Here is a 25,641-nt window from a genome sequence, read left to right on the forward strand (position 1 = left end):
AAATATTTGTTGAAACTATTGTGAGTTACAGGGCATTGTTCTAGGTCAGTCAATCAGTACATATCAATGAATTTACTATGACCAAAGTGCTATTCTTTTTTAAAAATTAATTATTTTTTAGTTTTCAACATTCATTTTTATAATATTTTGATTTCTAAATTTCCCCCTGCCTTCTGCCACTGTCCTCCAACTCCCTGGCCAACACAGCATGCAATCTGATATAGGCTAAACATGTATGGTCATATTAAACATAGTTCCACATTGGTCATATTGTCAAAGAAGAATCTGAACAAAAGGGAAAAACCATGGAAAAGAAAAAAAACAAAAAAAAAAAAAGAAAGAGAAAATAATATGCTTCAATTTGCATTCAGACTCCATAGCTCTTTCTCTGGGGGGTGGATAGCATTTTCCATCATGAGTCCTTTGAAACTGTCTTAAATCATTGCATTTCTCAGAAGAACTAAGTCTTACAAAGGTGGTCATTGCACAGTGTTGCTGTTGCTGTGAACAATGTTCTCCTGCTTCTCACTTCATTCAGCATCAGTTCACTCAAGACTTTTCAGGTTTTTCTGAAGTCCGCCTACTCACCATTTCTTAGATAACAATAATATTCCATTTTATTCATATACAACAACTTGTTCAGCCATTCCACAATTGATGGGCATCCTCTCAATTTCCATTTCTTGAATTGTACAAAAAGAGCTGCCAGAAATAATTTTGTACATGTGGGTCCTTTTTCTGTTTTTATGATCTCTTTTAGATACTGATCTAGTAGTGTTATTGCTGGATCAAAGGGTATGCACAATTTTATTGCCCTTTAGGCATAGTTCCAAATTGCTCTCCAGCATGGTTAGATCGATTCACAACTCCACCAACAATGCATTATTAATGCAATATTCCCATATCTTCTCCAACCTTTATCCTTTTCCACTTTTGTCATATTAGCCTATCTGAGAGGTATGATGTGGTTTGAGTTGTTTTAATTTACATTTCTCTAATAATGATTTAGAGCATTTTTTCACGTGACTGTATAGCTTTAATTTCTTCCTCTGAAAACTGCCTGCTGATATCATGTAACAATGCATCAATTGGGGAATGACTTGTATTCTTATAGATTTGACTCAGTTCTCTATATATTTTAGAAATGAGGCCTTTATGAGAAACGCTACTGCAAAAATTGTTTCCCAGGTGCCTGTTTCCCTTCTAATCTTGGTTGTATTGGCTTTGTGGGAAAAAAAAAAAAACCAAAAAACAAACAAAAAAAACTATTCACTTTAATGTAATCAAAATAATCAATTTTGCATTTCATGTTGTTCTCATCTCTTGTTTGACCATAAATTCTTCCCTTCTCCATAGATCTGACAGAGAACTATTCCTTGCTTTCCTAATTGGCTTACAATTTCACTCTTTATGCCTAAATCATGTACCCATGTTGACCTTATCTTGATATTAGGTGTAAGATGTTGGTCTATGCTGAGTTTCTGTCATACTGCTTTGTACTTTTCTCAGCAGTTTTTGACAAACAGTTATTATCTCAGAAGCTAGAATCTTTGAATTTGTCAAACTGTAGGTTACTATAGTCATTGATTACCATGTCTGTTTACCTAGCCTATACCACTGATCCATCACTCTATTTTTCAGTCAGTATCAAGTTATTTTGATGATTGCTGCTTTATTATGCAATTTAAGATCTGGTGTAGCTAGGCATTGTCTAGAATTTTTATTCATTAATTCCCTTGATATCTTGGACCTTTTGTTCTTCCAGATGAATTTTATTATTTTTTTCTAGGTCTATTTTTTTTTTTTTTTTGGTATTTAAATTGGTGTGGCACTGAAGAAGTAAATTAATTTAGGCAGAATTGTAATTTTTATTATATTTGCTTAGCCTACCCATGAACTGATATTTTTCCAGTTATTTAGATCTGACCTTATTTGTGTGAAATAGTGTTTTATAATTATGTTCAGACGGTCCCTGGGTTTGTCTTGGCAGGAAGACTCTCAAATAGTTTATATTATCTACAGTTGCTTTAAATGGAATTTTTCTGTCTCTTATTGCTTGGTTTTGTGGGAAACATATAGAAACACCAAATAATTTATGTGTGTTTATTTTATATCCTGCAATATTACTAGAGTTGTTAATTATTTCAAGTGATTTTTTTAGTTTATTCTCTAGGTATCCCTCAATGACATCTCCAAATTGTGACAGTTTTGTTTCATCATTGCCTATTGTAATTCCTTCCTTTTCTTTTTCTTCTCATATTACTAAAGCTAAACAATATAGAGTAACAATAGTGATAACAGACATCCTTGTTTTACCCCTAATCTTACTGGAAATGCTTCTAGCTTATCCCCATTACATATAACACTTGCTGACCATTTTAGATAGATGCTAGCTATCATTTTAAGGAAGATTACATTTATTCCCATACACTCCAGTTTTTTAAATAGGAATGAGTATGATATTTTGTCAAAAGCTTTTTCTGAATCTATTGAGATAATCAAATGATTTCTGTTAATTTTGTTATTGATATGGCCAATTATGTTGATAGTTTTCTTAATATTGAACTAGTCCTGAATTCCTGGTATAAATCTCAACTTTTCCTAGTAATAACTTGCTATCATCGCTTAGCTAATATTTTACTTAAAATTTTTGCATCTATATTCACTAGGGAAATTGATCTTTAATTTTTTTCATTTTGGCTCTTCCTTTTTTAGGTATTAGCACCATATTTGTATCATAAAAAGAATTTCATGATACATTTTTCACTTATTTTTCCAAATATGTTATATAGTTTTGGAATTAATTGTTCTGAAGTGTTTGGTAGGATTCACTTGTAAATCCATCTGGCCTTGGAGGTTTTTCTTAGGAAGTTCATTGATGGTTTGTTCAATTTCTTTTTCTGAAATGGGGCTATTTAAGTATATTATTTCCTCTTTTGCTAATCTGGGCATCTTATATTTTTGTAAATATTCATCTTTCACTTAGATTATCTGACATATTGACATATAATTGGGCAAAATAACTTCTAATTATTATTTTAATTTCCTCCTCTTTGATGGTGAATTCAACCTCTTCATTTTTGATACTGGTAATTTGGTTTTCTTCTTCCTTTTTTAAAATCAAATTAACAAAATGTTTATTTTATTGTGTTTTTTTCATAAAACCAGTTCTTAGTTTTATTTGTGAGTTCAATAGTTTTCTTGATTTCAGTTTTATTAATTGATCCTTTGATTTTCAGAATTTCTAATTTGCTATTTAGAGATTTTTAATTTGTTCTTTTTCTAGTTTTTTTTAGTTGCATGTACAATTCATAGACCTCCTCTTTCTCTATTTTATTATGTAAGCATTTAGAGATATATAATTTCCCCTAAGAACTCTTTTGACTCTATCCCATACATTTTAGAATGTTGTCTCATTATTGTTATTCTCTTGGGTGAAGTTATTGATTGTTTCTATGAATTTTTGTTTGACCTCATTCTGTAAGATTATTTATTTTCCAAAATTTTAACCTGTCTTTTCATGGTCCTTTATTCCATGTAATTTGTATTGCATCGTGATTTGAGAAGGATGTGTTTAATATTTCTGCCTTTCTGTACTGATTTGGGAGGCTTTATGTTCTATTACATCATCAATTTTTTGTAGGTGCCATATACAACTGACAAAAAACTATATTCTTTTCTTTCTCCATTCAGTTTTCTTGAGAAGTCTACCATATCTAACTTTTCTAAACTTCTATTCATCTCCTTAACTTCTTATTTGTTTATTTTGTGATAAGATTTATTTAGTTCTGAGAGGGGGTGGTTGGGGTCCCCTACTAGTACAGTTTTGCTGTCTATTTCTTCCCATAACTCATTTACTTCTCCTCTAAGAATTTGGATGCTATACCACATGGTACATATATGCTCAGTAATGATATTACTTCATTGACTATGATGCCATTTAGCAGGATACAGTTTCTTTCCTTATCTCTTTTGATTAGATCTATTTTAGCTTTTGCTTTGTCTGAGATGATGATTGCTATCCCGTTTTTTTGGTGTTTTTTTTTACTTCGGCTGATGCATAATATTTTCTGTTCCAGTCTTTTACCTTGACTCTGTATGTATCTCTCTGCTTCAAATGTGTTTCTTGTAAACAACATATTGTAGCATTCTCATTTTTAATCCACTGTGCTATCCACTTCTATTTTATGGAAGAGTGCATCCTATTCACATTTATGATTACCAACTGTATCTTTCTCTCCATTCTATTCCCATTTATACTTTTCTTTTTCTTTTCAACCTTTCCCTCATCACCAGTGTTTTGCTTCTGACTGTTACCTCCCTTAATTTCCCCTAACTTCCTTCTGTTTTCTTTCCCCTTTCCCCTACTACTTCTTCCTTTCTTTCTCCCTGCTTTCTATCTGCCCCACTCTTTCTTTCTCCTGTCCCCTCCTACTTCCCTATAGAGCATGGTAGGTTTTTATAGCCTACTGAATGTGTATGTTATTCATTCTTTGAACCAACTCTGATGAGAACAAGGTTCAAAGAATGTTTATCTCCTTTCATTCTTTCCCTCTACTGTAATAGGGTTTTGCTCCTCTCTCTGTAATGTAATTTACCTTTTTCTGTCTCCTCTTTTCCTCTTCTCTCAGTATAATTCTTTTGTTCAGCCCTTAATTATTCTAATCATCACATCAAATTCTATTTATTCCCACACCCTCTCTCTGTGTCTACCCCTCCTAAATGCCACAATAAAGTTACAGTTCTCCACAGTTACAAATATCATCTTCCGATGTGTAGGGTTAATGGAATATAAGATCCTCCCTGTCCATTAATAGGACTATGTGACCACATCTGTCCCTTTTCCCCTTGGAACATGAGCCATGTTCACTGGTCTAAGCACAGGTATTTTAATCATTGATATCTTGTTGCTTTGAACTGAGGCTAAGTTCACATCTGTGATACATCCTGGGGGAGGAACTTGCCTAAAGGGAAGCTTGCTCACTGGGAGGCTTGCTTGCAGGAAAGCTTTCACATCTTTTAGAACTGAACCAATTAGGCACTGAATCATATGGGTTGTGATACCTTGTGGTTCTGAGCCTATTAGTTGAAAACTATATATATATTGGAAGGTTGGTATTTTACTTTGGGACTCACTCATGGGAAAAAATATTTCTTTATGATTTGTCCAGATGAGACTTTGGGTAGTTGTTGTCAAGGAACCCCTCCTCCTAGCTCCCCCTACTTCAAGATCCCAGATGTAGGTGCTCTCTGGTCTGGTGATTAAGTATCTATTATTCTGTTTAGGCAGTTGGAGTCCAGTCTATTGAATTCTTTCCTGGATACTCCTTTCTACTTATCTGTCTGCATTGTTTAATTAAAGATTGCTGACCCCTTTGAAGATGTCTATCCTTTAGAAAAACAGATGCTAGCAATCCACCCTATATTCTAGTGTGATTGCTACTACACCTAGTAGGGATGTAAATAATTTCACCTTATTGAATACTTTTTTCTTTCCTATTTATTTTTTTATGCTTCCCTCCAGTCTTACATTTAGAAGATCAAATTTTCCTTTCAATTCCATTTTTCTTTTTAATCAGTAATGATCAAAAATCCCCTATATTATTGAATGTCCATCTGAAAGATTATACTCAGTTTTGCTCGTTGTAACCCAAGCTCCTTTGCCTTCCAGAATATCATATTCCAGACTTTGCAATCCTTTAATGTAGAAGCTACTAAGTCCTGCATCATTCTGACTGTGGTTCCTTGATGTTTAAATTGTTTCATTCTGGCTGCTTGAAGTCTTTTCCCCTCTATCTGATAATTCTGGAATTTGGCTATGATATTCCCTGGAATTTTCATTTTGGAGTCTTTCTAGGATGTGTCTGATAGATTCATTCAATGAGTATTTTAGCCTCTGCCTCTAGGATGTCAGGGCAATTTTCCTTGATAATTTCTTGAATGCTGTTGTCCAGACTCTTTTTTTCTTGGGCATGGCTTTCAGGTAGATGAATAATTCTTAAATTATCTCCTCAACCTGTTTTCAGGTCAGTTATTTTTCCAATGAGGTATTTTACATTTTCTTCATTTTTTTCATTCTTTTGATTTGACTGATTCTTGATGTCTCATAGAATCATTAGCTTCTAGCCAGGTGCTATTCTAAGGTTATTGTATTCAGCCTTTGTTGCAGAAGAAGACCATGCCATCAGAAAAATGACATGACTTGCACTTGACTTTGTTTTGAATGAGGGAGGGTTGTGCAAGGTCACCAGTCTCACTTCTCTTCCAGAGCCATCTGAATTCAGTGACCAGATCTTTATCAGGATGACTGGAGATGACTCAGGGTGCACTGGGAGACCTTGGTCCCTTTAGGCAAAGGTCTATTTAAGCATTCATTTAGGGTGAGGTAATGCCCATTCATTAAACAGGCCTGGAGAATGCTAATACAAATAAAAAGGAAGACAGTCTCTGCCAGCATGAAGCTTGCATGTCACTGGAGAAAAGCAACACATAAAAGGAAGCTAAACCCCCAAAAGGCAGGGAGAGGTACAGAAAGCACAGAGTGAACCCCAGAGAGGAAGGAGAAGGTGCTGGGAATAAGGAGGGGAAAAGGTATTTCTAAGATTCTATCCTTGCCCTTATGAAATTGTAGCAGCAAAAAGCTGTTGGCACAAAAAATTATAATAAAGTATAATATAGAAAGATAAAACAAAGTGCTATGTGAGGTCCAAGAAGCAAGCTAATGACCAAAAGGGGAGGGTCCATGAGGGATTAGGAGAAATCATCTTGTGGATTAAGATCCATTTCACTCCAAGTCAACAAACATTTGTGAAGCACTTTCTACGTTCCAGGCCCTGTGATAAGTTCTTAGCATGCAAGCAAAAGCAAACACAGTCCCCACCAATAAGGACCCACATTCTAATGCATCTGAGTTGGTTTCTATAGGAAAGATAATTCAACTGGTGAAAGAAGAAAGTTATTCCAAGCAAAATTAACAGCATGAGGGAAGGCCTAGATAGAAGCAAGGATAGAATGTATCTGCAGGAGAAAGAAAACTTTTCAATTTAGCTGAAATATACAGTGAATGGAGAAGCATAATGTTAAAAAAAAGAATGTACACAGGTGAATGATTGTATTACTTACAGGAATAGTGTAGTAATAAAATGTTTAGAAGTAGTATAACCTCAGTTTGGGCACATTAAGTATGAATTGCAGGTGGATAGCAAGTAGGCAATTGGAGTTGAAGATCTGGAATTTGAAAGAGACATAATTAATGAGTGGAATTCACTAAAGGTGAAAGGCACATTCTCCCTAGTTTCAGTAAAATATAAGAAAAGAAGAAAATAAGATTAGTCAAATAGTAATATAGTTAATATACCTTTTCCTTTTCTGATCTCATAACATATTTTACTATTATGCACCTAGTCTGTGTAATGTATAAGTTTTCATTTGACCTCACTCAGCTGCAAAATCCTGTGGTCAGGGCCTCAATCTTACTAGTCATTTTATTCAGTTCAATTCAATTCAAATTATAAACACTAGCTTATTAAAATTTTATTCGTATGTAATCATGCAGTTTACGTCTGGTAGGAAGGAAGATAGGATATATACACAAAGAACCATGACATAAAATAATATATGTGACTAAGAGAGGTACAAGAAGTTCTGTATACCTCCTTCACCTTTCCCCCTCTCACCCTGCAATATCTATCATAAGACCTTCCATAAGGTATATACTTAATAAATTTATGGTGAAAATATGGATGGATCTACATCAGTAATTTCTCAGGAAATATCATGAAAATGATTTGCATTCTTATTGATCCTTACTAGGAATTTTGCAAGGCACTTTCAGAAAGAGGTAAAGACTCTCTTTTCCTTTCTCAGATGCTTCTTCACAAGTTTCTGTCCATCACTCCACCAATGAAAAGGTACCTGCTTTGCTGTCATCAGTTTTTTACTGTAAAAACCTGAGTGGAGGAAAGAATTGGGAGGAAAGGAGATTTGATTTGGCTGACTTGCCACCTTGTCCTTGAGAAATCTAAGTTCATGTCTTCCTTTAAAAAAAATGAAGGCAATTCAGACTCACTGAATCTAATGAGTAAGATTTGCTGATGATCTATTTCCCGAAGCTAGGTCAGTCCAAAAGAGAGATTGCTTCAGAATAAATTCTTTTGGTTATAGGCAGGAAGATTACTTCATTCTTTCAAAGCATGCAATGCTCTTCATCTTGCAATACTCTAACTTGAACCTGTCCTCATTTGTCAGAGTTTTCCTGGGAATAATTCTGGTCCTCTGCCATGAGCTTTTAACTTTGAGAATCTAGGAAAATTAAATGCCCCAACAACATCTTGACATTTCCACTTAATGAGATGTGGGATTATTATTAGTAGTAGTATTAGTTATTAATAGTTTTAAATTCAATGGCCAGTGTGTTTAAATATCAGAAAATGCCCTAATTAGAGATGCCATGATAGCTGGCTAATTAGATAGCAAGATTGAAGTTCACATTTTAGCAGGTTAAAAAAAATTTAGTTACCTGCTTAAAAATTACAGGAGCAACAAACTGTAACTGTAACTGGTTTTTGATTCTCCAAACTAATCAGATCATGACTGAAAATAACAAACGGCAGTGATAATTCATAAGCAGATCAATTCATACCTTAATGTGAAGAATCAGAAACAACCTTACTAAGTATTGGCCATTTCTTTTTGTAGTCTTTCTCTGAACTGGCAATAATGAAAATTGAACCTCTTTCATGTATAAGTAGTTTTTAATCACAAATGTGGTATGTGAGGCTATATGCATGTTTTCTGGAAGTGGCTGCAAAGTAGCAGTCAAAGAACAACAATATAGATTATTAAATATCTATTTTGTACAAGGTTCTGTGCTAAGCACTGGGGATACAAGTATAAGGAATGAAGTAATACCTACTCCATAATGAGCCTATATTCTAATAGAAGAGACAAGTGCATATCAAACTATCAACAACATGAATATAAAGTTAACAAATATATGCATGTATACTTATATATATGAAAACATATTGTGTGCATCTTTCTTGGTAAATATTGATGTCTAGCTATTATTCATCTACCTCTCTCTTTATAAAGAAACAGACAGAAATGGAGACAGAAGTTTCATGCAAGTTGCTTGTGACATTTCCCTTACAGTTGTCAGATGAGGAAAAGCTTTATATACAAGCAAAAAGGAAGAGAATGATGCTGTGAGACAGTATCTACTTCACTTTACTACCTGAAGACCACTATGCCTCCAGGGGACATGAAAACAAATGGTTTTCAAAAATATTCTAAGATGCTTTTATGAAGTAAAATCTCGTTTCTTTCCACTGATAACCCATGTCAGTGCTTAATTACCTGTGAAATTTTAAAGAAACAAACAAAAGAAAACCTCTTTAAAAATTAGTTTGCTTTGATTCAAGAAACACTTTTTAATGGTCTAAGACCTTTCTGACAGGGTGACTGGAGGACAAAGCAAAGAAATCTTTCCAAAGTTCCCATTTAAAACAGAGTCTAAAGAGAATCAACTCTTCATTTTCCTCCAACTGTACTCCTCGAACTAAACTCAATTCTGATCATGTTCCCAGGACATCTCTTCGTTGGGAAACATCCTGTAACACTGAATAAGCTTTGGTACTGATACCTCATCAGTACTCTCAGTACTCAGACAATCACCTTCCTCCTCAAACTCCCCCAATTTCTGGCTTCCTTTTGGGTATTACCTTCCTTCCCCTTACATTAAATTGTAACTTCTTTGAAGGCAGAGACTATCTTCCTTTTTTTGAATTTGTTTCTTCAGTGTTAAGCACAATTCCTAGCATGTACTAGGCACTTAATAACATTTAATAATTACTGACTATTCTGGTAGGCATTTTGCTAAAGACAGAAAGACACAGGAAGCAATGTCTCCACTTAAGGAACATACAGTCTACTAAAGGAGCAACATGTACACATACATACAAAATATTTTCTGGGGAGATGGTTTGGGATCAAATAAGTTGACATGCATAAAGCACTTTCCAAACTTCAAAGAGTAGTAGGTTCATCTTGCAAACAGATTTTAAAATTTTCAGTGTGAAAAATTACACCTCAGAAATTGGCAATTGCTACAAATTTGGCATTGCTTTATTGTTTTATTTGTTGTCCCAATTTTAGAAAGTGTTAATAATGCAGATTAAATGTAAAAGTGTGTTTTTATTTGAAATATTTTTGGTAATAGTTTTATTGTTTTGTTTATTCTCCAAGGTTAAAAGTGTGTTAATAATGCAGATTAAATGTAAAAGTGAGTGTTAGATTTGAAACATGTTTTGCAAGTCTGGTTGTTTTACCAGCATGCTCCTCTTGGTTTACAGACATTGCTTGAACTTAGCACGAATGCAATAGAAGGCTCAAGGAATGAAGTCATCATCAGACTGAAGACCAATTAACTGTAGACTAAGAACAATCTCACTTCCTTCATTTAAATTTAATGACACCTGTGATGAAAGCAAGGAGAATGAAGAGAAGAAAAGAAAAGAAAAGAAAAGAAAAAGGAGGAGGAGGAGGAAGACAAGGAAAAGAAGGACAAAGAGGAGGAGAATAACAAAAAACAACAAGAAGAACAAGTAGAGAAGTTTTATATATATATATATATGTGTGTGTGTGTGTATGTATGTATTAGAAAAAGTGTCCAAACGGTGACAAGAAAAGAGTGGGAGTGTGACATTCTGAGGAATATGGTTGACATGGAAGAATATGACAAATCAGAAATTAACTAATTCTCTTACTGATTCTCATTCAGGAAATATCTGAGTGTCAAATATGTCCAACACCATTCTAGGAGCTGTGAGGAATACGAAAGAGCCATACTTTGTCCCCAATAAGGTGACAGTGTTTTTGTTTTGTTTTGGGTTGTGTGTGTGTGAAGACGGCATGTTCAAAAATAAGTACAATATGAAGCACTATATATGTTACGTAAATAATATATCAATTATATTACCAGTTAAAGATACTTATAGTATGAAGCAGCATGTAAATGTCAAATAGGTGATATACTATTTCTGTCACTGCTTTGCCCATTTATTGTGAACAAACGATGTTGCTTTCCTATCCATGTAATGTTAAATTATCTAAAGACTGGTTTCCTATATTTGGGTAGAATTTCTATGGAGGATGTCCCGGCACTGCTACAATTTTTGGTTCACTAACGCATGGAAGTATCAAAGAATGAGTGGCATGGACTATGAATGTTAGACAAGAAGAAGAGGTATTAGGGGCAATTTGATGTGTACCTTTAAAAATTTCAGTAGATTTCAAAAGGAAGTACTTTGAATATAGTAACAAATAAATAGGTGGAGGCACTAAAGAATGAATTACCATTTATTCGAAACAAGGCTTTCCAGACAGGAGATACACATGCACAAAGGCAGAAAAGCACAAGATGTGTTCTAGAGTCAATGAGTAAAAGAATGTGATTGTACAATAGACAGAATATAATATTGGGAAGTTAAATAAGGAATGTATTGAAGAACTTGAATTTCAAGTTAGAGAATGTTATTTAGTAGTCAACAAAGATTGAAATTATAGAGGGCTGTAAAAAATAACACAACATAATGGTGTTTTAGGAGTATTAATTTAGTAGCATTGTGTTTCATGTGTTCATGTGGGTTGGGGTGAAATGGGGAAGAGAAAAAAAAATAGAGCAAAGACTATTTATAAAGGAATTGCATTCATCCAGGGAAAGTATGATTAGAACCTGTACAAGGATGATTGGTGGATGTGGGGAGCAATAGAAAGAAAGGAACAGATCTGAGAAACGCCAGGAATAATAGAGTATTCCTGGCTCACAGGTTTCACAGAATCAAATCCTGAATCATTTAAAAACAGTAGCTGGTATTTATACCACAATTTGAAGTTTGCAAAGTACATCGCCTATGTTATCTCATTTTATTCTCACAAACTCTGGGAGGAAGGTGACTTATTTCCATTTTACAGAGGAAGAAGCTGAGGCAGAGAGATTAAAAAAGTTACCTAGAGTAGCAAAGCTGATATACATATGGCGCTGGATTTGAATTCAGGTTTCACTAACTCTAAGTCCAGTGCTCTATCCACTGTGCCTCTTATATGTTGCTAGCTGAAGTCACTGACTTACCCCAGTGATTTAACCCCCAGTATTCCCAATTTAGCTGTTGAGACCAATTTTGGCTGCTGGTAGATATTTAACTCAATACTTATTTAGCTCATCATCAAGTCACTTGGGTTATTTCTCTTCCTTTAACTTTTCTTAGTATCCAAACATCTGTACTTGGAACCCTAATCTTTAGAAGTGAGTCAGCTGCTTTCCTGGTCCATTCTGTAAGAGTAATCTGAAGTTAGAACAAATCCCACATTAGAATGTAAGTTCCTTGAGGGTAAGGACTGTTTTTGGACTTTTTTTTTTTACTCCTAATATTTAGCGATGTATTTTTCATAAAGTAAGCTTGTAATAAATGCTTCTTGATTTATCGATTACTTAAACCAATGTCAGGGATCTATAAGAAGATGAAAACTGTCAGTAAATGATCCAGATTCATGTTATTAAATAGCAGGATGTTTAAATGATATTTTTTAAAAATGATCTCACATCAAGTATCTCTCTTACCACCACTTGCATTATTGCATCCTTCCCTTCTAACTTCAGCTTAGAATCATAAAATAATAACAAAGTTATAGCTGAAGGGACCTGAGGGACTAAAAGGGAATTCTCTGTGAAAAAATCCATTGCTTTCATTCCTTTAACAGTCAAACCTCTGAAAAAGTACCTTAACTCCAGTTAGTCCACAAACACACTACCATTTGTTCCCCATCTCCTTGCAATCTGGATTCTATTTTCACTATTCTGCTGAAATTGTACTTCCCCAAGTTACAGCTAACACTTTAATAATCAAACCCAATGTTTTTTAGCGTCATCTCCATCCTCTTCTTTTTGCTACTGGCTGGGAAGTGATCCTCCCTCCAAATAATATACAAATAGTATTGATCTTTTAAAGTCCAGTTAATGTCTCATTCCTTCCAGCAAGTTTATTCCAAAACGGAACCATAAAAAGGTACCTCAGTTTTGTCTGAAATCCTGTCACATTTATCATTTACTTTCATAATTTAACATACGACCATATTATACATTGCATGACAATTTTATTTACGTGTTTAGATTTGTCAGTTTTTTTCTTCTCAATAAGGTAGTAATTTCCTTGAAGGCAGAGTCTGAGGCTTATATTTCTTTATACTCCTCATCAATATTTGTCCAAAGAAAGAATATATTTCTGAAATTATGTAGACAAATTTACTTATTTACTGGTTGCTGCGGAAATGCATGCAGAAATTTCTGGGAATCACTTTCATTTTGCCTGAGTGTTGTTAGAGAATACTTTTCACAATACATGACTGTATTTTTTTAATCCTAAATCGATTTCATTTTGAAAATCAGTAATGACAATTGAATTCCTAATCATCAAATAATTTTAGAAAGAAGGAAATATTGATAAAGTTTCTGGCTAAGTAATTTATTAACCAGTCTTTGATAAAAAAAAAAAATTGTAGTCCTTTTCTGATTTTTCACTTTTGCTGATTAATGAAAATATTTCTTGAATACATCTTTTATCTTATGGAATTAAGGTAACACCAACACTTGGATTTATATTGTTTAACTAAATATGGTATTGCAAACCTGAATGATTCAAAGAATTCCAAATTCAGATTTTTCCAATATATATTTTAGAATCTTATTTTGTATAGTGGTTGATGGTCCAGATACTGTGCTGGATTATACATAAAAATGAACATTTTGGAAATAGATTTTACACATATCAAAAGACTTGGAAATTATGCAAATTTAAGTGGAATTCTGTACATATCTACTCTTTTGATAGCAAAATATGGAAGGAAAATTAGGAAGTAAAAAAAGATACACATACATAGATGTATGCATGTAAAGCATAGATGAACTTATCATATGTAGATAGACATATGTAGTTCCATATTAAGTATTTGTGAGACACAGGTACATAACATGTATATTTAACAAACAGATCTGAAATAAGAAGTTTTTATTTTGCCGAAGTTCACTTATCTCTTTAATGTTTATTGAAAATGGAGTCTAGCAGTCTTGCAGAAGGCTAATTCTTTTCTCTTTAGACTCAATATGTTCATTGCTCCATGCTCTTCAGCATCTATCATAGAAAACACGTACTTTTAATAGATTGTAGTCATCTCTCTATTCAGAATATCATTAATATGATGAAAATAGAACAGAAGCCTGAGAACAGAATTGAATGGATAGCTTGTAATTTTCCAATTTATACCAGTGCTTAGTACAGTGCCTGGTACATAGTAGGTGCTTGAAAAATAGTTATTGGTTGGTTGTCCCATTTTTAAACGGCTAAACTTGAAGGTACGAAATATTGATAGCTTTGTATAAAGTATGATTTCAAATGAAAGGAAAATATTGCATCATTTTGTGACATCATTTTGTACACAAATAGCGAGCAGATCATTATTTGTTTATGATTAATATAGTAGTCAATATATTGCATTTCTGGATTGGTTGTGTTTGTAAGCAAGTCTGGGGGTGGAATGAGGATGGAGAGAAAACTGAAATCTACCCTACTCTTTGTGCATATGCTCGCTGTTTATCATGGAACGTATGTCCAAAAACATTTTAGAAAGCCTAAAAGATAAGGATGGTCTTAGGAACAGACCTCAGCAATTGTACTTATTTCAAAAGACATAATTATGTGGAAATCACTTAGACAATTTTCCTTGGTCACATTTGAAGATTTGACGTTGCACATTCCATTTATTTGCTTCTGGCCTAATAATCCTCTGCATGCTGGGGAAAAATCTTTGTTCTCTGATAGAAGTAATAAAGCTGTCTGCACGATTCCCTCTTGTGAGATACGGAGTGCTCCCATTTTATTTAATCTATTGGTGTGCGGTCTTTTCAAAGTAAACACTTCACACACATTGAACAGAGAAAGACATGCAAGGGGCTGCACCAAGTAAGTGTAAAAATTAAAAAGTACCCTGTGAAGAAATAATGATGTCTCTCTAAAAATTAAATAAATAAGAAACCTGGGTCAAGCGGGCCTTGACTCACTGCTCTCATTGCTACAGGAGTGTGGAAGTGCTTCTGTGTCTCCCTACCCCCCTGCTCCATTCAGTGCTTCCCTGTGAATAGGAGGCATGGAGAAAATGAAGAGATCTAAATACCAGCAGGAGACTGGCTGCATTCTTCCAGGCATGTCCTGAGCCTAGTCACCCAGAACAACTTGTGATCCCCGGACAAAGCCAGCCCCAGCAGGTGGCCATATCAAGAAATTTTCCTCCTGGAATTAGATATTATCCCAGGAATCACTACTGAGTCAAACATAATGCCCCATCCTGCTGGGTCAAGTAGGATTTCATTTCAATTTCTTTACACAATGATGCGTTTCATCTTGTCTGCACACAATGCCAGTGCTCAGGCATGAAATAAATTGAAGTGCTTGAAAGGCAGAATTATCCCTTGAACCTGCAGCATTCCCAACCCCAAAACATACATTGTCAAGGGAGTTCTAGATAAGCGGGATCTTCAGCGAATGTTTGTGCTGCTTGGCTTCCTTTAATCATACTCCCTTTTGTAAAAGGGATTTTCGAGGGGAAAGATAAATCATTGCTGAGGAAAAAGGTCATTTTCAAAAGGCTCTAAGAGCTTCATTTTGTGTGGCTTTTCAAGGTGAAACAGGTAATTCAGGGTAGTGAAAGTCTTTTGTGCTCAACTTAATTCACCCTCCATACTACCAGAGAAGAAAGTAATGAAATAAGCTTGAATAAAGTTCTTTATAAAAGTGTTCCCATACATAGAGAGCTGTTTCTTGTTTGCTAGGATGCTGGGCTGACTCGCTGCAAATGAAAGTTCAGGTTGATGTGGTGGCTTTCACCTACCTCTGTTTCGGAAAATGGACCATTTCCCTGTCTATTTGATAGAAAGAGAAATTCCATTAACTACATCTTATAGTAACCTCCCAGCCAACACAGACAAATGACTGAGGACCATCAGAGTAGCTTCTGAATGATCATATGGTCAGAGAACAAATATCTTTAGTGACTCTGGGGTTTATGACTAGACAGTCCCCACCCCTAGCACCTTTGTGGAGGAATATTAGGCAAGTTTTTATGTTTTACCAGATGAAAGGTTCTGATCTCCAGTCACATCTTCCACAACCCCCCTAAATATAATTTATATTGAAAGAATGATCATCCCCCTGGTCATCTTCCTGGGAGAAAACAAGACAGAGAGATAATTTGAGTTTTGAACTCAACAAAATGACATGGAATTAAAAAAAAAAACTTTTAAAAATAGTTATTATCTACTAATAATTGAATATGAAATCCCAGTGAGTGTTTAAAGATTTTTTGCCCTAGTTAAAAAAAAAAAAAACGATATAGCTATCTACCCCGCTCCAAAACAAGAAAAAATATATATATATCTGTGTGTATATACACACACATACACATACACACACACACACACACATAAAATCTTGATATTTCTTCAATTAAATTTGGGGAAGTGAGCAAAATCATGTAAACATTTTAAGCTTCAGTTTCACTACAGGACTTTTCTTCAAATTAGATAGTGAAAAATCAAGTGTTTTACAAACCTCACAGTGTTATATACCCTATTAAAGTGGAGGTATTGTGGAAGGAATGCTGGGTGTGAGGCAGAGGACCTGGGTTCAAATCCTTGATCTAATATTACCGCCAGTCATGTAGGGTAAATCTCCTCACCTCTTCCAGTCTCAATTTCATCAGAAAAAGAAGAGCTCCTTACAGATCTAGAAGAGCTCCTTACAGAACTAGATCTATGATTCCATTATTTCTATGCTCCTGATGAGGACTTTTTCATTTTTTCTCAGAAAAAGCACATTTTTCATTGGTAGTAATTGTGCTTGGAAGCTAAAGAATCATAGCTTCTGATTTGTCATATTATGTTGATCAAAATGTACCTGTTCATATGACTATTCCTTAGTGCTCCCAAGACTCATATGAACTTTGAAACTCTGATAGTACATTGCTAGAGTTATTTTTTTTTTGTTTGTTCTTATTTTTCTCCTGGTAGAAGGGTTGTAGGATGGATGGCTTTAACCATCTGATCAATCATCTAGATTTCCATTAACTACATTGGGTGGATAAGACATCCACTGGTTAGAGGTGATTAAATCATAAAGAACTTTATTAAGGAATTATAAAGGAGCTAGCATTCTATTGTTATATAACCCTCATCTGAGACCTGGGAGGGACTCTTTAAAGAAGGTCACAAGAAGGGAAACATCTTAGGAAGCATGTTCAAAGAGCTATGAAGTTGATGGGGTTTTGTGTGTGTGTGTGTGTGTGTGTGTGTGTGTGTGTGTGTGTGTGTGTGTCAGGGTGAGGTGAGAGGAGAAACTTAATTCTGCTTGTTTTTCTGAGGAATACATTTCCTAGTTTGAGTTTTTAAACTTTGGATGGAGTCACTTACCATATGGTGATAGTATAGTATTTTAGACCCTTGGGATTTTGGAGTGCTTCTGGACATTGCTCTATCATTCCACAGAGACTGCTTTTAAAGTTTCTTTAAATAGGCAAACATAAAAGTAAGCATGACTTTTCTTTGAAAGAAAAAAAGTGATGATGTAATTATACTCAGGTTATTTTTTTTCTTCTCCCACATTCAGGGAAACTGATGAATTGATATGAATTATTGTGTTTGCACAGTGGATTATTTCATGTTGAATCCTATATTTATTTTTAAAAAGATGAATTAGAGAGAAAAGAATTTTGCATTCTAAATAGACTTCTTTGAATATCAAGCTCCCTTACATGTACAGAAAACTAGATTTGATTCCATTTTAAAAATATGATTTGCATCTGACATTTCAGGTATGAAATAAAGAAAATTTTACCTACTTATAACTATCCTTCTGGTTGGAATATCAGAGTTCTGAGTCAGAGTTCTGTTAACATGTTTTCAGTTGCTGATGAGGCATTGTTGGAAGCAATTTATCAAAGAACTCATAACTTTTAATTTTTTCACCTTTCACACCAAAAGCACAAGACCATTCCTCATAAAGGTTCAGCCACAGGCTAAATTTAACGGGCTTTTTTCCCCCTAGTCTCTTCTCAAAGAGAAAAATAATGATTTTCCTCTTTAAAAAAAAAATCACTTCACTTTCTGCTTCACCTGAAGAAGGAAAGCTTCTACTCCAAATAAAGATTCTTTAGGATTCTGTCTACACTGGAATCATGGGGCTCCAAAGGAATTTTAATTGAAGCTCTACTACTAATTGAAGGTTTTCTACTACAAGAAAAACTAGTAGGTAACTAAAGCTATTTTTTTTTTACTTATACTTTATTTTATTCTGTTCTACTATAGTCTATTCTAATCTAGTCTACAAACATATTTATAAATCTTCTATGTGCAAGACAGTATGCTAGGAAATGGGCATATAAAGATAAAAATAAATAGCCAATTCCCTCAAGGTCCTTACATTCTTCTGTGGTGGATGTTAAATGCAATATGCCAATATATACACAGGAAATATATATATATATACATATATATATGTATATATATGTATATATATATGAAATGATGCAATGGAGCATTTTAAAACCATCTGAATTGCTAAGCTTTAAAAAAATTATGGAGGAAGCATAGATCTCTTCTTTGGCTCCGTCAATATCTATCTTATAATTTTTTTTTCCAGATTATTGAACTAACTCTACAGTTAAATTAATCAACAAACTAAAATTATTCATTGAAGTGCATATTTCAAAGTGCTGTAATGGAAAGTGTATCATACTCAGAATCAGGCGATCCAGGTTCAGATACCTCCACAGGAACTAACTCTCTGAGTCATTGCAACTTTGTGAAATTCAGTTCTCTAATCTGTAAAGTGGGGCTAGCAAGGTTGGTTGCAAAAATAAAATGAGACTCTATATTCATACACACATGCATATGTATATATATATATATATATATATACACACGTACACATGTATGTATACGTGTGTATATATATGTGGGTAGACATAGATATAGAGAGTAGTATAGTACATGCAGGGAGTTAGGTGGCTACCTATGATATTTCAGTATTTGGAGTTAGTAAGAACCAAGTTCAAATTCTGCCTCAGAATTGACTACTAACTTTGTAACCCTGAAAAAGTAATTTTATCTCTCTCAGTTTCCTTCTCTATAAAATGAGGATTGCAATGATTACTATTACAGTGATGAAATGAGATATTTGCAAACATTCTGCAAAATGTTAAATTTTATATAAATTTAACTATTATTATTTTTCTACAAGTCATATTGCACTGTTTAAATGCCAGCTCTCATTATTATCACTATGCACAATGTAGTAGCAATACTGATCAGTTACCAGAATTCAGATCCCTGTATGCTTTACTGATTTCCTGAACAATTCTAATACATTTTTTTTTGTTTTTCCAATAAAGAATTTCTATACTTTTTCAAACCAAACTTTAGGGGTTTTCTTCTTTGTACATCATCCACCTCCTCCTTCCTCAACCCCATATTCTGCCAGCTTGCTTGGTAGAACCAATGCCAGTGAAGATTAGTCATAAACAACACATATGTGTGCCCACTAAATATTCCCTTTTTAAATCTTTTGAAAGTAAGGCAAATACATTATAGGCTTAGGAAAACACATGAAATATTCCCAGCATATGTGCTGAATGGTTCAAATTCTAAGTAAATGCAGAAAGAAGATAAAATGGATTTCTAAAAAATTAAAATCTGAACTCCACTCTTTGCTCTTGTGAAAACTTTAGAAAAACATTTAGTAGATAAAGCATTAAGAAATGAAGGTTATCCTATAAATCATAATTTATTACATAGTATTTTATAGAATATTATATATATTATTAACATTGAATAAATATACTATGGATAAATTAATATTTGGGACTATCAAATACATGAATGAGAACAGAGGACAAAAATCTATCAGAATTAGATAAATTATATATCCATTTGTTGCAAGTTAGGATACCCTAAATGCAGGATCTTACTTAAATAAATCATTAAAGATCTTTTCTGTTAAGGTTTCTTTGAAACAAAAATGCCATAGATTTTCTTTCAAATCAGCTATGGGATTCAGACTTATATGTAATCAGAGTAGGTGCTACCTAGCTGGGAAAATTTGAAATGTATTAAAACTCTCCTTGCATAAGTATCCATTGCAACAAATTATTCATTTCTAACATTAGTGATTTAATTCTTTAGCATAAGATTTTTTCTAATGTTAAAATGTGACTACTTATTAGAAGGGGAATAGATTGTCATTATCATTCATTAATCATTACCATAAGGCAGCTAGGTGGCATGGTGGATGGAGCATTGGGTTTGGAATTAGGAAGACTCATCTTTATGAGTTCAAATCTAGCCTCAGATACTTACTAGATATACAACCCCAGTGAAGTCACTTAACGCTGTTTGCCTAAGTTTCCTCATCTGTAAAATGAGCTGGAGAAAGAAATGTCAAAGAACTCCAGTATCCAGAAAATTCCAAATGGGATCACAAAGAGTCAGTTATGACTGAACAGTAACAAAAACGAGTTAGTTTGTCCCTCTATGTTCCCATGTAATAGCTACCTGAAGTCTCTCAGTCTCTCTCTCTCTCTCTCTCTCTCTCTCTCTCTCTCTCTCACACACACACACACACACACACACACACACACACACACACGTAGACAGGGTGGAAAGGGAGAAGAACTGAACAACTATGAGAAAACAATACATTCATAGAAAAAAGTTGCCAGAATTTAAGAGAGAATAAGACTGGAAGGGGATCAGAAGGGAAAAAACTGTGAGTTAAAAACATCATTTTTTCCACCAAGGCCAGTGTTTGCTGACTATTTCTCTGCATAAGTGGAATATTATTTGAAGTACGAGCATGATTGAACCTGCTCCAAATAATCCTTCTCCAAACAAACTGACATAGAAAACAAAAACAAAGCCCCCAAACCTTACTCCATTACCTGCCCTCCAGTTACCATGAAAAGTTAAAACCATAGTTGGTAGACCTAGAATCTGGAACACATGAGTTCAAATCTAGCCTCAGACACATAACAGCTGCATGACTCTGGGCAAGTCACTTAACCTCTTTCAGCCTCAATTTCCCCATCTGTAGAATGAGAATAATAATAGCACCTGCTTCACAGAGCTGTTGTAAGGATAAAACAAGTTAATATTTGGAAAAGGATTTATGAATCATAAAGTAATTATAGTTATCATTCATCATATTGGATAACAAAGCTGGAGATATCCAGAGAACAGCTATTAAAATGGGTATACATTATCTCTAAGGAAAGAAGCAAGCATTAATTAAGTACCTACTATATACCAGATGCTGTATACTTTACAAATATTATCTCATCTGATTTTTACAATAACCCTGAGAGGAATATATTATTATTTACTCCCATTTTACATCTTCAGAAATTGGAACAAACAGGGGCTAAATGACTAGCTCAGAGTCCCATAGTTATTAAGTGTCTAAGGCTTCATTTGAACTCAAGTCTTCCTGACTCCAAACCCAGTGCTCTATCCACTGTGCTACCTACCTGCTTTAGCAAAGGAAGGCCCACTAACACTTTCCAATTAGCATGGATTAATGTCTCAGATTTCTTAAGTGATATCTTGGATTATACAGAGAGTCTGGGCCTAACACAGGTAATTTAAATACACAGTATGATAAATTATTCATGCTAAACTATAATTTTAGACAGAGGAAAAATTCTTCAGAGAAATTTTATCTGTTCAATTCAACAAAATTCAATAAATATCTTCCACATAACTGATAAGTCACTGAAGGCTGCATGTAGTAGGTCTTACTAAATTCTTGTACCTCACTCCCTCCCATACCCATTATTTTAGAGTATATAGGAAAGATTAAATGTATATTAATTAGTAAATTCAAATCAAGTCCATAAACGTTCATCAATTGCAAAGAAAACAATTAGACAAATTGTTCCTACAGACAGACGTCAGACAATTCCTACTGTCAAAGACCTCAATAAAATATATTCATAAGAAATATAAAATAATTTGAGAGAAGAACTTAAATCTATGAAAATCTGGAAAAGGCCCCATCAGCAGGTGTTGTGATTTGAGACTTGAAGTACACTAGAGATTCCAAGTAGCAGTGGACTAGGAAAGCATTCTAGAAATGGAAAACTGCCTGAACAATGTTATGTTGTAGACAAAGAACCAGTAAGCTAATTTGACTACAGTGCAGAATGTATATAGGAGAGTAATGTATAATTAATTTGGAAAGGTAAACTAGAACCAGATTATGAAAGTGTTTATATGGCAGAGGAATTTATATTATATTCGAGAGTCAACAGGAAGTTGGTGTTTGTTTATTTCTTTGTTTTATTGTGTTATATTGTGTGGTATTTAGAGGGAAGCAACATGTTAGAATCTCTTTAGAAATATCAGTTTTGAAGTTTTACGTGGGCTGTATTTGCCAGGGAAGACAGTGGGTATAGTGAAGTCAATTAGAAGGGTTTGCAATAGACCATGTGAAAGAAGAGAAAGACCTGAAGTATGGTGACAATAATGTGTGCGGGGAGAAGGATACATGAATAAGAGATTTTAAGGAGGAAAAAGAGATAAAAAATTGGTAAGTGATATTGAAGGAGAGAATGAGAATGAGAGGTTAAGAATAACTATGATGTGGCAAACTTAAGTGGTTTGAAAAATAGTTGTGGCCTTAATAGAAATAGAAAAAGTTTAGGCTATATATGTATATATATATATTTTATCTTTTTGTTTTTGTTTTTGGGGGAAGATAAGCTCCATTTTGGATATTTTAATTGTGAGGTGCTTAACGGACATCTAGGTGATGTCAGACTGGCCTTTAGGGGTACAGGAAGGGAACTCAGTAAAGAAATGAGGGCTGCACAGTCGATAAGCATTTACTAAATATCTACCTACGTACTAGTCACTGTGCTAAGCACTGTGGGTAGAAAGAAATACAGAAGAAAGTCCTGTCTCTCAGGGAGCTCACCACTTAATGGACATATGTAGACCTGGAAATCTTCTGCTGGGAGATGACTGCAAGGAAATAAAAACTGTCAGATCACTGAGGGAAATCAGACAAAGAAAATATTTGATGGACCGGAATAGTCTTGAATTTTACCCAAATACGGAAGAAACATAGGACGAGATCTTGTGGATGATATGAGTGGTGGGGGACGGTGCGGTTTCCTAACATGAAGGGAGAGAATCAGAAGAGTAATAATAGAATAACACAAGAAAGAAAGAGTATGGGTGAAGGGAAGAAGTGTAGAGTCTGTGGTCAACAGAGTCAGAAGCTGCAGAGAGTCCTCAAAGGATGAGGTCTTGGGACATTGGGGGGGAGGGGGGGAGGGACTGAACTTAGGTATGCAGAGGTTATTGGTTACCATGGAGTGAGCAATTTCAGTTAAATTGGTGGGGATTAAAACCAGATTGTAAGAAGTTTGAAGTAAGGGAAGACATGGGGTGTACACAATTGTTTGTTTCTGTTTTTCCCTAGTTATTTATGCCTGTAAAAGGGAGAAGAAGCATAGTATAAAAACAGGGTTCAGTTGTGACAGGTTTGCTTTTTTTTTATTTTACGGATGGTTGAGATCTGGGCATGTTTCTGCACAACAGAGGATTCAGTGGTTAAGGAGTGCTGGAAAATTATGTAGAGGAAGAAAGTGATCAAAAGTACAGGATCTGGAGGAGACGAATGAGAAAGAGCATAAGTAGAATGGGCTGCATTGGCAAGAAAAGAAGAACCACCTCATCCTCTGAGACTGGAACAGTAAAATAAGATGGGTGAAGAGGCTGAACTGATTTGAAATGTAAAGTTGACAAGTTAAGAAACTGGGGACCCTAATGTTTTCAAGTGGTATATGATGAAAACCTCTTCTGAGGGATGGGATGGGGGGATTCAGAGGAAGATTGGGGAGATGAGGAGTCATGGGATAGAATGAAAGAAGGAAGAATAAAATCATTGGTGTGTAGTTGTGGGGGCTCAGTTAAGATTAAGTAGCTTGACTTCATAGCGAATTTAGTCAGCAGCCTTGTGTGATTATCACACAATACAATACAGCAAACATTTAATAAGCACCTTTGTGTTAGGTATAGTGCTAAGCTATAATTATACAATTTAAAAAAAGATAGTCCTTCCCCTCAAGGAGCTTACAGTCTAGTGGGGGAGATAATAAAGAACAACAAAAACACTCAAAGAAGCTTATAAAATGTGGTGAGGAGGGAGAGGGAAAGGTACTGGGAGTGCGTTGATGATCGAGTAAAATTCAAGAAGTGCAGCTGAGGGGAAATAAAAAATTGTCTGCCTTCTCATCCTTCTTTAAATGGTTTTGGGTGGAGGTTTTTCATCTGCCCTCCAATCTGTGGGGTGGACATAATTGAATGTACTGATGAGGTGTGAGTACCAAAGCTGGTACCAATCTCTGTGATGATGAGTTTCCTGATAATAAGCTTTTCCTATGGGAGAATGATGATGGTGGTGTTGAATCCAAGGAGTGCAGCTGGTGGGAGCTGAAGAGTTGGCTAGGCTTCTGAGCCTTCTTTAAATAGAAGCTTTGAGAGAAGAAGGGAGATGGTGGGAGTTATTCAGGGTTGGTCTGGAAAAGGACAAGCAATAAAGGATAAAGAGGCAAAGCATTCAAGATTAGAAGCCAGTGCAAAGTTGAATGGGTTAGCCATGGAGTCAGCTTTTGAAGGGAGGAAAGTGAAGTCAGAAACCAAATGATAACTTGGCAAAGTAGGAAATGATACAAGGACTGAAGGTTATAATGAGGATTGAGAATATTAATAATAATTCTAATAATACTTTGAAACTTTCATTATTAGATGGATCTATGATCTTAGTGATGTGGCTTTATCCTCAGATAATATAGGTAATGTTAAAGGAATGCCCTAGGTCCCAAAAGAGCGATCTTAAATAAAAGAGTTCAATCAAAGATTACAACAGTAATTATTATCTTAAATGTGAGACATGAATATTTCTTTCTTCTATTTAATAACTAATTATTGTATTAGAACCAAGGTTTTTCCTCTTTTCTACTTCCTCATCCAGAAACCAACCACTGTGGGAAATCTGTCCTGAAGATTTACCCAGGTCAAGATCTAATCAGACAATAAAAACAATTCTAAGTTTGGGCTAATGGATGTATGTATTCCTGTTCCCTTTGTCCATTCAGACAGGTTTGGGAAAATGTTGATTCTTCCTTTCTTTCCTAGAAGGTGATACAGAAATTAATGTCTCTGATTAAGATTTGGGTAACCTAAGTCACATACCCAAAGATTCCCATTTTAATATAGATCATCTTCCACTATGATATCCAATTAGAGTTTACTGTCAACCCTCAGAAACACCTGATCTTTGAAAGGCATATAAATGGTGAGCCCACCATCATGATTGTCTTTGGTCTAAGAGAGATGGCTAAATGATCACCCTTTTATTAATAATGTACTGACCTTCTTAACAAAATGATCAAATTACCCAGAAACTATGTCTCTTGAACTTTTTTAATCATGACAGAGATAAAGAGCTTGCAAAAGAGCAGAGAGGGAGCAAGAAG

At 34.6% G+C, this 25,641-nt stretch overlaps 1 long non-coding RNA gene across 6 annotated transcripts in view; it reads right to left on the bottom strand.

The window, feature by feature from the left end:
- Positions 1 to 25,641, bottom strand: part of LOC140526550 (uncharacterized) — a 52,568-nt gene that overhangs the window by 19,984 nt on the left and 6,943 nt on the right. For 3 of the 6 annotated variants that reach the window (XR_011974421.1, XR_011974418.1, XR_011974419.1), the window contains exons 3-4: positions 7,810 to 7,949; positions 7,123 to 7,227 (exon numbers count right to left, since the gene is read on the bottom strand). This is a non-coding gene — a long non-coding RNA (uncharacterized lncRNA). Of the gene's footprint in view, positions 1 to 7,122; positions 7,228 to 7,809; positions 7,950 to 20,458; positions 20,514 to 25,641 lie in introns of those variants that run through there. The other 3 variants (XR_011974422.1, XR_011974420.1, XR_011974423.1) reach the window with 2 other exon arrangements.

The sequence above is a fragment of the Notamacropus eugenii genome, chromosome 2 (assembly GCF_028372415.1).
Source record: "Notamacropus eugenii isolate mMacEug1 chromosome 2, mMacEug1.pri_v2, whole genome shotgun sequence".
NCBI lineage: Eukaryota > Metazoa > Chordata > Mammalia > Diprotodontia > Macropodidae > Notamacropus > Notamacropus eugenii.